The following is a 12,312-nucleotide window of genomic DNA, read 5'->3' as shown; positions in this document are numbered from 1 at the left end:
TTTGAAGTTTAACTAGCAAAACGTCAGAAGTCCGTGACAGGTCCGCGTCACTCAACTTGTATATGTCCCAAATTTGTCCCCGTGTTTAGTCTCGTAGTGGCGACTCAAGTTATAACCCTTTAAAACAGCAACCTCACAAACTAAGCACACTGCTCTACCTTTGACTTCCGTGAATAAATACTTAGTCGTCCATGCTTTGTTAAAAACTCTACATTCTTTATCTATCTTTCTTTGTTTATGCGGCACAGACATTTTTGAAAGCTAGCGACTAATGTTCATCTTCTTCTTCTCTCGGCTATTGGCGGTAAGGTGCATAACGCCACCTACTGTACAAGAGTGTGTATCACCATGTCATCCTATCACTGTTTTTTAAGTTATTTTAAATTCTTAATCAGCCCTGTATCACCCAAATACTTAGAACGTGCCTTCCTGGTAGCTCTTACCCCCACCCCCATCAGGCTCCGCTACCTTCGTGCCTCTCACTAGTTTTTTCCTCTCGGTTTTATAAATGTTGCAATGTCATGATGTGTTCCACATTTTCTTTCACTCCACACCCCCTGCATTCTCCAAATTCACCTTTCCCCATTATCAACATAGTGCCGTTTAATCCTGTATGATCCAAACTGAGGCTGCGGCCCCACGAGGACGAATTCGGTCGTTTGCGTTACTGTTTAGTGTCATATAGACCGTTCGGCCACACGAGGACGACCGAATACGGCACTAAACGACTGAGGAAACGACAACGGGTCCCAAGGTGGATAGAAATGCATACGCCACTCTCTGGGGGGTCAAACAGCTCCGTGTGTGCGCCCTATACGGACATTTTCAGATCACTGATAGTGATTGCGCAATAGCCCCGCCTCTCCCCACCTCTTCTGCTCACCTCCGCTTACCCCGCGCCAGTGCTGAAGTGTTTCGCCACCAACAACAACAACAATGGCGGATCGCAGAGTTGCTATCGTGCTCCGGACGCTATTGACCATGCTACAGTTGTTTGTGCAACATCTACAGCAATAATGATGAGGCAATAGCCCCGCCTCTCCCCACCTCTGCTGCTCACCCCCGCATCAAAGTAAACTGCATCCTGAATTCAGATTATTTATCTTTCTCTCGCGAGTGAAGTCTAATCTGACAGGACGGAGACACGCAGCTCTGCTCACCTGAAGCTCCTCCCGCTGCAGCAAAACACACACTTCAAGTCAGATCATCACCCTTAGCTATTTTAATGACCTCTCAAACTAAACTAGTTATAAATATGTTTATGTTTACAGTCGGCCGGGTCACTGATTACTGGATGAGCTGCTGCATGAGACAGACACTGGCGCTGTCCGAAGAGAGGGAGGAAAAAGAGAGGCTCCGTGTATTTTATCATTATATTATATAGAGTCGTTATTCATTTGTTTTAAAGCTCAATAAATAACAAAGAAGACCTTTGACCGGCACTTTTATCATTTTGTCCGGAAGATTTCAACTTTAATACACGCTGGCCGGCGAAAAACTCTGCCCGGTTCCCTCGGCCCCCACCGCGGAGAATACACAGAAGGGCAACCATGACAACCATGCTTCTTCGCTGCTTTTGTGGAGGAAGTTACAGCGCCACGTAGAGGCTCCTGCATATGTACTGCAGCTTCTCCAGCGGTTGGAGCTAAACGGAGCGGTCTCGTGTGGGCAGACACTATCCGGATAATTATTGCATGTGGACGGAAGCCGTTTGCGATTGCGTTTGCGTTAATCCTATGCGTTTAGCCGTTTTCGTCCTCGTGGGGCCGCAGCCTGAGTCTAGTGATGATGATCTCCTCCCGTCTGCCCCTTTCTGTATAGATCTTTGTTATCACTGATTGCTGTCACTTGGTGCGGTATCCCCTCCCTTGCTGTCCCTCCCACCTTTTCTGCCACATTTCCATACCTTTCTTCCTGATGATTGCTTTTCCTTCTCCCTTTCCAATTGAAACTGGTGTGGCTATTTCCTTTTGTAATGCATCTTTTGCTAATTTATCAGCATGCTCATTCCCTTTATCCCCCTCATGTGCAGGCACCCTTAAGTCTCAGTAAGCAATGATTGAGTTCAATTAGTAGATCTTCTCTAACAGTTGAATGTATGCTTTTCAAAGCAGATTGTGAGTCAAGTGAATCAGGTCTGACCTCCTTAACCCATAGTAGCCCAATAATTGCTGAGTATTTCTGCTGTGTAAACTGATAAGTTATTTGACACTTTTTTTGATGGATATTTGAATTCTGGGATGTATACGCCCATTCCCACACATTGTTGCTTCTTAGAGCCATCTGTGTCAATTTGGAGGTAATTGGAATACTTTTCATTCGGTAGGCCTACATACTCGTTTTAATTTCCACTTTTCTATAATATTCACCTCATCTAGGCTATGTTTACTTCTGGGGAAATTGCCATGGGGGGACACTAAAATGTGGTCTTGATTTGGTGAATTGTATGGTCTCCTCTCCATATGCCCTGGTTCTTCCCTTGTCCAACCAAACCCACGCCCCTGGAACGTTGTATGAGCAATCCTGTAGTATTCTGTTATGTTATCTGTTATTGTGACATTTTCCTCCCCCATTTCCTTGTAACCTGAGCCTGTAAGAATATTGCCTCTCATAGAATTAATTTGCCAAAATGGATAAATGCCAATCTTAAAATTATTGAACAAACGCCTGCACTCACGAGTGCACAAAAAAACGTAACTTTGAGAAATGGATAAATACAGATATGTTATTGAAAACCACTCCTAGAATATGTTCTCTCAAAGATTATGAAATGTATTCTAATGATGTGGTAGAAGGACATTTACTTAAAACTGACACCGTTTTGCATTTCTATAGTTATACAGACTTATACAGACTAATTATACAGTAATTATGTTTAAAAATGTGTTTAAATTGTCAAGCATTTCACATTTAAATTAAATGTTTAACGGTCCTTTACAAATGAAGTTAGAGTCGTTACTCGTTAGCAGTGGCGTTTCTATATGTACAAAAGTGGTGGGGCACAAAAAACTCAGATGTCTATATATAAGCTTCTGAAGAGAGGTTCATGGCTGGTGAGGCACTGGCACTGACTCTTCAGGTTTACAAATATTAAATCAAAATATAATATTATTTTCAAAAGCTTTTTTTGTCTGATGCTTCAATTACTTTTAAACAGACAGTTCAACAGAAGGATACCCACAAAAATGTAATTTTATCATTTAAATATTGAATTGTTCTCTCTTAGTAAGATCCCATTTTCAATACAATTGCAGTCTTACCTTGACTTGAAGATGAAGTCCATTTGCCTATCCCTCTGGACAAAAATCTCTATTACTTTTTTGTAAAAGTCCTCCTTATCTTCTTGTAGTTTCAAAAGTCTATCATAAATCTAATCTAATCAATAGATTTTTGATTCGAAAATGATAAAAGTAGGGTAGACATGTGGATATTATCCGGCTGAACAAAACGTACATTTATCTAACAGCTACGTTTCCCACAGATCTTATTTTGAGCTATTTTCTAAAATCCTATGGAGAAATCTCGTTGCTTTTTTGTGGAGGGAAGCCATGCGCAGCTTACTTCCTGGTTTTAGGACTCCTCACCATAGATATATATAAACACTAGATGGCTCATGGGAGATTTTCCAGCGTAGCTGACTGGCCGCCATCTTGCTACAGTCAACAGTTACTCTGATTCGCGTTATGGTAGCTGTTGTAAGGTGAGTGATCTGCACAAAAATACTCTTAACTCGCTGAAATCTTGACTGATTTACAAACGGTTTGGTTTATTATAAACATGATTAGCATGGCTATGATACAGGATGCTTGGACATGTTGAAATTGCAGCTTTTCTTTGTGTATGTGGTTGTATTTATTAGCTGGCTAATAACAAGAGGCTGTCAGTGAGACCTAGTATTACAAAGTTCACCCAGCAACTTTACACCAGTGGGAGAGGCAGAACTGCTCTTTCTTTTCAACATAACTTAAGTTACACATGATTTCTTCCAAGTGGTTTGGCTTGTTAAAAACATCTTGCATTATGATACAGGAATTTGCTGGCTTTGTGTTTACAGAAGTACCTGACTATGCCGGACTTTTGTGCAGCCTACGGATGCTCCAATCGCCGCTGTCTGCAAACAAGAACCCGTGGGATCACCACATATGTTTATGTTTGCTCAGTCTAATAAACCCATAACATGGTTGTGAAAGAATACCAAAGCTGAGGCTGGACGATGATTGATTGTTAGTGTGTCACTGTGTGTCTTATTGGTTTTGTGGTATACTGTATTTTATTTTATTGTGTGCAAGACACATTTAAAACAAATAACCTTGAAGCCCCATCTCTCCCCACCTGCTCCTGCTTCCTACATCCCCTCCACACCACACCAAGTTGTTCTTCTTAATAATAATAATACATTTATGTTGGGGGGGCCGCCTTTCATAACACCCAAGGACACCTTACAGGGGCATAGGGGCAATATAGGGAACAATTTAAACAGTGGATTTTGTGATATATCAGCCGGGGTGAGTCAAGACAAACCACAAATGGACTACAGAAGGACATATGGTACAGTTTATATTATTCTTGGTCTTTTTTCAATAACATATTTCAAAGGTTCTGGATTTGTTTACAAATCTAGAAACTAAATACAAAACTAGGATGATATGAAGATCTCATGTCAAAAATGTGTGATAAATTAGACAGAACTGGCCTGTCTGTGAGCACATTTTATGTTGGTTTGGTTCTTCTGATAAAGGTGTGAATATCTAAATAATATACCAACATATGCTATTGTCATTAGTTGTGTCCCTGTTCTTCAAGCTAAGGCATTGCTCAATTAACAACTCTTGGTTTACAGAGTGGTAACATGAGACCGATTTTTATATATAAAATATAAATGTATTTTAATTTTATAATTTATTTATAATTTATTTTAAATATTGACAATATAATAAAATAAATGGAAATATATACACTGGCAAATATTTAATATAAATACCTTGTGTGTGTGTATAGCTATTGCTTTATCTGATTAATGTTATTTTCATATGAAAGTCCATGATTATAAGTATGCAGTATCATAACTACATCTTTGATGTTTATAAAAAACCAAAACGTTTGAAAATCGGTTGAAAATTGAGCAAGCTATGGTTATTTAAATAGTAAACCATAATGTTATGAATGAGAGCACTGCCTGTAGCAAGATGGCGGCCAAGTGGCAACGTCGGTCTCCATTGGCCAGCAGCGCGTGTGAGCCATCTAGTGTTTATATATATCTATGCTCCTCACTGCAGCTCTCTCGTCTCCTCTTCACACACCACACTTTTCGCGGCACACGTACTTACAGCCAATCAGCTCTGCATTATGTGAGATGACGTATGGTGGGGATGGCAGCACTTTGCCCCTATGGTCATTATTTTTTGCCACACACATTAAATAGGAAAATACTCTGAGCATGCGCAGTGTAGTTTTTGCAGTCACCGTTCACTTAGACAGTCAGAGGGAGGGTCAGGATCGGGTTTTGTCCCACATGGCTCTAAACAGCTCAATAGGCACACACTGTAGACACTAATTAGAAGAACACATACTAAAACAGCAATGTACAGACGAATCAGATGATTAAACATGATCTTAACATATATTTTATAATTTATTTTTTGCATTTTGTTGTAATCATTATTTTAATACTTTCTGCTGACACTAGGTGGGGCTGTGCCTAATGACCAGTCGCCACTGCTAGTTAGACCAACTTATCAATATGCCGTTCGCCAAAACTTGATGGTCGATCGCTCGTAAAACAGGAGGTATCGAAACTAATAACACCATGTGTTTGGTAACTTGTACAGCTGATATAGCACAACACATGTGTATTATTTCCTTTAGTGGTGGATAGAGTTGCTGCTGGGGGGTTGAGTCGCACAGCTGGAACACAATGAACCAATAAACAACATTACTCACCGGTGTCAGTAGAGCTCTGCAGATTCAGCCTGTCCTCCCCCATCGTCTCCAGTGTGATAGAGTTGACTGTCCCGCTCTGCGGTCTGTCCCCCAGGACAGAGTCCAGCACCTCATAATGCGGCCTGTGTTTCGGACCACCTTTGCCACTTCGACCGAGGTCTCTCTTATGGTCTCGATACCCCTTCTTCAGTTTTTTCAATGTGTTGCTAATTTGCGCGAGTGTCCGGTCGAATCCAGCCCTGGCCATATCTCGCTGCAGTTGCTGAAAAATGGTCTTTGGCCTAGTACTCCGCCCCAACTTCTCCTGAACCTCTGGCGAGGACCAAATACCAAGGAAGCATCTCGTCTCCTCCTGGGTCCACTGCTGTTTTAGTTGGCCGGCGTCCATGGTTGTGCCGTAGTGTATGCTGCTGTAAAAACGTGCAGCTTTTGTTGTTATTGATCAGGTTAATCACGCCCCCACCTTTACAAGTAAGAACCAGTTTTCGAGAGCCGGCTCCTCTGCAGTGGAAACAGGAAGAACTGGTTCGCAATTGGGCACTAGCTCCAAACTGGCCCTGGAACTGGTTTGGTGGGAAAAGGGTACATTCGTGGAGTGGGGGGTGTGTCAGCCAATGCTGTACTGCTGCTACATCAAGAGTATGACCTGGGAAGGTCCAATCACAAAAGCACATGTTGTCCAGTGGTTAACACACTAAAATGTCACACAAAGCACAATCATTTAAACTGACACTCAAAGAGCGAAACCTCAGCTCAAATCTCCAAAACTCTAAACACATTTTCAGCTCTGCCCCCAATTTGAAATTCAAGTTGCTACTTATGCAAAACACTGCACACGGTTAAGAAAGACACAGAAATCTGTTATATTCACTTGTTTGCCATTTTCAAAACACTGCTGTTAAAAATTCTACACAGTACACACATGCCAAATGGCCGTAAACACCACAATCCGTGTATCTACCGTCCAATTGTTTCTCTTTATTAAACACGTAAACGGAAGAGCGTCTGAGAGGCGTTTTTGCTTTTTACCTTACTAAATGGTCCTTGGAGCGAGGGGCGGAAGTGATTTCAAAACAAAAGCACTCGTTTGCTAAAATCACACGTGTCAGTATCCTGCTGAAAGAACGGTGATTATTATAAACAAGGTGAATTTAGCGATCACAACGAAAACGGCCAAGACACATATTGAGCCCAGACAATGAATGTTATTAAGGCTGTAAATATAATAAGCCTTGTCTAAAATGGACAACATTGTTAGAGACTGATATTGTTGGGCAGAGTATTTTAAGAGGATGGGAGACTGCACAATGACACACTCTGTCACTCTTGTTGCCCTCTTATGATAGGCTACTGCTGTCTTTTAATATATAATTATTTCTCAGCCGCTAGTTCATACCTCGCAGATTCTTCAGTCTCATCAGCCTCATCCTTCCATCAGTCCCAGTCAACGCCTCCAGCACACTTCCAGTGTCTGACTCAATATGATATTGTCCTGATGCTGTAAGGGTGATGCCCCATGAGTGCCAAGGACCTCATATTATGTCTGCATTCATGTTACATCACCCATTATAACAATTTCCTTTCATTTTTTCTCTTCTCTTAGTCCTGTCTTTAAGTGTAATACAATGTAAAGTCCTTTTCCTGCACCATTTTAAGGCTTCGAAACAGGCATTTTTACTACATGTGTTTGGAGAAATAACACAATCAATGGCCCAGAATTGTACTTGATAAACTTTGAATCTTGTGGTGCTTGAGAAATACACACTGGCTAAGCCGGCCAGGTTATATATGCCTTTTTTGGAGCCCTTTTTTGCAATATTTATAAAATGTCAGTAGTTATTCAAACAAACCACTATCTGAGGACAACACAAGCAACCATAAAACACCCTTTAATAGAGAGCCATTGAAGCCCATGAAGAATTTATCCTTTCAAAAATCTTTTCATCTGCTGTAAGTTAAGGTATGTCTATCTATCTACAGACAGACCTTAACTTCATTCAATTTTCCGTTTTGTATTGAAGAATGAAGAAAAGCAGTCCGGTAGACCGGAAGTTAAAGAACATATTTCAAAATAAAAGACAGGAGGATATAATGGCAATGCTGTAAAAGACCCAGAAGTCTGACGACCCTTGGCCCCCCTGCTTCCGGCACCCATGCTGACGAGGATACGTTTATTTCTGCATTCACATGCAGATATGCGTTTATAGAGAATACAAGTAATCTTTGCATAACTTTATTTCGCTGACTTCCGGTTTGTACTGTGTCGTCAAATCCAGGGTCCAGCTTGTCGCTGTGTGACAACGTCATGTTTGTTGCATACCTGCAAGATTTACCTATGACAAATGTCAGCGATGTGAACAGAACTGTCACCCTACTTTCACCTGCACCCAGCAGCAAGCGGGAGAACGGTATCTCATACAGTCGACCCCTAAAACAGTTCACTCAGTAATGGAACAGTTGTTAAGCATTATTTTGTCCAACTAGTCTCTACATTATGAATTTGATGTTTGTCTAAACTGCTAAGAAGCTGACAGCTGAGTTAGAACAGAAAGAAAGGCAGGCCATAATCACTAGACGCTCAAAAGAGGAATGTGTGTGTAAGGCTTACATGAACTGAATTGAAACACTGTCCATTAGTTGATTAATAAACAAGACATTCAAGTCAAAGTGTTAGGCATTTTCATTTGTAGCACGCTGTAAATATGGAATGAACACATGCAATGTGGAAACACACACATAGGTTTATTCTCAATACTCATAACAGTATCAGACACAATGCTTTACTGAGAGTGAAGATGACTTGAACATAGAATGGCACTGAAGACAAAATACAGTATATTGCATTTACCTCTTCCTCTAACTCTCTCTCCAAAAGTGGCCTCCATTGTTGTGCACAACAAAGTGTTCAAGCTCAGGTTTCTAAGTGATATCATTGGTTACATGGCTTTAACATGTGCATTCTGGGGGCAGGGGCTTGATCATTGAGTGTGGTATTTCAGTGGCAGTGTTTAGCGAACAACACACAGGTTTTGAATAACGTGTCTAATGTAACACTACAGAGTGTGTAGTTATTTGGTCAATCCAGTGTCCAGCTTGTCGCTGTGTGACAACGTCATGTTTGTTGCGAGACCTACAAGATTGACCTGTGACAAATATCAGCGATGTAAACAGAAATGTCGACCTGCTCTCACCTGCACCCAGCAGCAAGCGGGGGGAGACATGTTTCAAGTTGTACTTGTGAAGTTACGTCTACAATTAGGAGGGTGAGTAATTAAGCTTTTATTTCTGTAACGTTAAACTTATCGTTTTTCTTCAACAAGTTTGACTACATTGAAAGACAGAGGAGGGACAGTATGTGCATTCTTAATGTGTCAGGGTGTTGAAGCTCCAGGTCCATGAGGACAGGCCCCACAGCGAGGTCAGGATGAAGTGTTACTGTCTTAGTTACCGTCTGGTTCAACATGTCCCTGGGGATTTGGCTCATTTCAGACAGGTCACAGCCAATAGTAAAACATGCACTTTAATATAACTAGCACGAGGTAGCTACTCCCCAGAAATGGACTGACTGGTCTGTGTGTGCTGCACAGAGGTCGCAGTTGTGTTCTGTTCCTGTTCTGTTGTTAAAGAGTCATTTTTCTTCGTTCATAGTATAAAAGTAAATCACTTCATATCAGTATGTATAAGAAGATGTAAGTATAGAAAACATTTAGGAAAAAATACATGACTTATTTACTCTTTAAAATAGCACAATGTTACTAAACCAAAATGTTACCCTAAAAGAAATAATACAAAGCAAACTGAATACGTATTTATTTTGTTTCTCTTCTTACAGGTGGGGCTGAAAGACTCGACCCCCGTTGAGCTGGAGCATCATGGCTGCAGGTGTGACGTGTGTTACTCTCCTGCTCCAGGCACATGACTCCCAGTGGGTCCCCAGTACTCAGCTGTACAGAGCAGAGCAGCAGTGGTACAAACCAAGAACTATGGCAAGTCTGAGAATAATGTCATTGTAATACAAATACTAAAACTACACACACATCATCTCATCATTTCTATATCTTGCTTAAACCCACAGTGTGTAAAACCAGGCCCGGTAGGGAACATGGCTGGGATGGCCGCAATCCAAAGCAGAGAACAATGTCAGAGAAAGTAAAGTGAGAGATTAGTAGTTATGTGAAAGTAAGCTATGCACACAGAATAGTTGATGTGTTGATGTCGCTGAGAGCTGCTGGATCTGTCTGCCCTCAAAGTGCCAGGGATCTACAAGGACTTCACTGCTGCTTCTGCACCAGGTATCCCTGTGAGGTGCCACTAGTGGACTCTGCTCTCGGTAAAGTTCAAGCAGGCAGTCCCTTGTCATATGAACATCACCATGACAGCTAGAAGTCACACCGCTGCCCACCACCATCCTCCACCACCAGGGGCGGACTGGCCATTGGGAATACCGGGAGTTTCCCCGGTGGGCCGGTGCTGTGTGTGGGCCGGAGGGCCAAAAAAAAAAAAAAAGTTTATAAAAAAAAAAGAATTCTTTTTTTTTTGCCTAAATCCTACCGGCCCACATTTGTAAGTGTTCCGGCCCAGCCCAGCCCAGTGGGGTGTGGCCAGGGTTGGGTTGTAACGGAATACATGTAACAGCGTTACGTAATCAGAATACAAAAATCAAGTAACTGTATTCAGCTCGCGTTACATTTGAAAAACTAGTAATCTGATTACAGTTACTTTCGTAAACCTGAAATGAATACATTTTGGATTACTTATTGGAATTATTGGTGGAAAGATTTCCTCACAACATTTAATATTCATTACTAAAGGTACAGACTCACAGCGCACAAAACCACGCATATGGACCAAAAAGGGGAGCGTTTGAAAAAAATGTGTGGGTCCGCTCAGTGAAACAATAACAACGTAACATGGAGGAACAAATGTCTGCGTTTAAATCGTGTGTGTGTGTGTGTGTGTGTGTGTGTGTGTGTGTGTGTGTGTAGAGGTGTGTGTGGTTAAAACACATCAGCCACACTGCTCTTTAGGCTTTCTAATGATTCTGAAGGTAAACACAGTGAAGGTGGTGCGTGAAAGGCGGAGCGTGAAGGCGGTGCGTGAAGGCGGTGCGTGAAGGCGGTGCGTGAAGGGCGGTGCGTGAAAGGCGGTGCGTGAAGGCGGTGCGTGAAAGGCGGTGCGTGAAAGGCGGTGCGTGAAAGGCGGTGCGTGAAAGGCACTGCGCGCTCCTCTTCTCAGAGGCTGAGTTAACCCTCCCGCTGCCTCCTGGCGCTGCAGAGATGTCATGAAGTGAAGGAGGTGTTCCTTCTATAAAACAGCTGTGTGCAGCAGATACTGTGAGAGTCACAGACATGAATACATAGATCAAGGCAGACTGGTGCACACACTCTCCTGTTTTGCCAATCCGGTGCTTAAACAAATATAGCTCTACACTCCTGGCCGACATGTCCTTAAAATGAAGTCCGAGTTCGACATTTTAATTCATGTCCTGCCAACACTGGCAGGACAGAAGGCGACACGCCCTTTCTAAGCCATGTCCTCACATCCCAAGCTGCATGTCCGGTGCCTTGCTCAAGGGCACCACGGCAGGGCAGGAGGTAAACTGGGACCTCTCCAAGTAGAAGTCCACACTCCAAATAGGTCTGGTCGGGGACTTGAACCCTATGGCTCACAGTCCAATGTGAGACCGATACATGCCGCGATACATGCCGCGATACATGCTGCGCATTAAGTGGGCCTGTCTGTCAATTAATCCCCGGGCCACTTTTTCCCCCCAGTCCGCCCCTGTCCACCACCATGCTCCACCACGGCCAGATCTGCCACTGTCTGGCTACAGACTACAACCATCTGCATGCGTTTGTTGTTGTTGTGAACATCAACAGCTGCCCTTAAGGGGATAGTTCTGGTCTTTTGAAGTGGGGTAGTGTGTGGTGTATATCCATAATCAGTGTACTACCTACAGTAGTCGTGTGGAGAAACATACAGGAGCCCCGGCACAGCAGAGCCATGTGCTGCCGAGGACGTGGGCAAAAGCAACATTTATTTTCTCCACCAAAAAAGCTATATCAGTTTAAGTGTACATTATTTAATGCTAAAAATAGCAATTTTTTTCAGATGGGCCTTCATTTTGGGGTGGATAAAATAGGTTTTGCTGCTGTGTTTTTAGAAAAATGTGATTATTTGTGGCCTATTACAGCTTTGTGCAATTACCAAGACACAAACTGGTACTTTTGGCACAATTATTATCAAGTTGCCTTTCATCTATTGAACAGATATGGGTTAGCCCTACTAACCCTACACCCAGAATGCACATGTTAAAAATGATATCACTTAGAAACCTGAGCTTGAACACTTTGTTGTGCACAACAATGGAGG

This window comes from Pseudochaenichthys georgianus, chromosome 11 (assembly GCF_902827115.2).
Source record: "Pseudochaenichthys georgianus chromosome 11, fPseGeo1.2, whole genome shotgun sequence".
Taxonomy (NCBI): domain Eukaryota; kingdom Metazoa; phylum Chordata; class Actinopteri; order Perciformes; family Channichthyidae; genus Pseudochaenichthys; species Pseudochaenichthys georgianus.
This window is presented reverse-complemented; position numbering follows the sequence as displayed.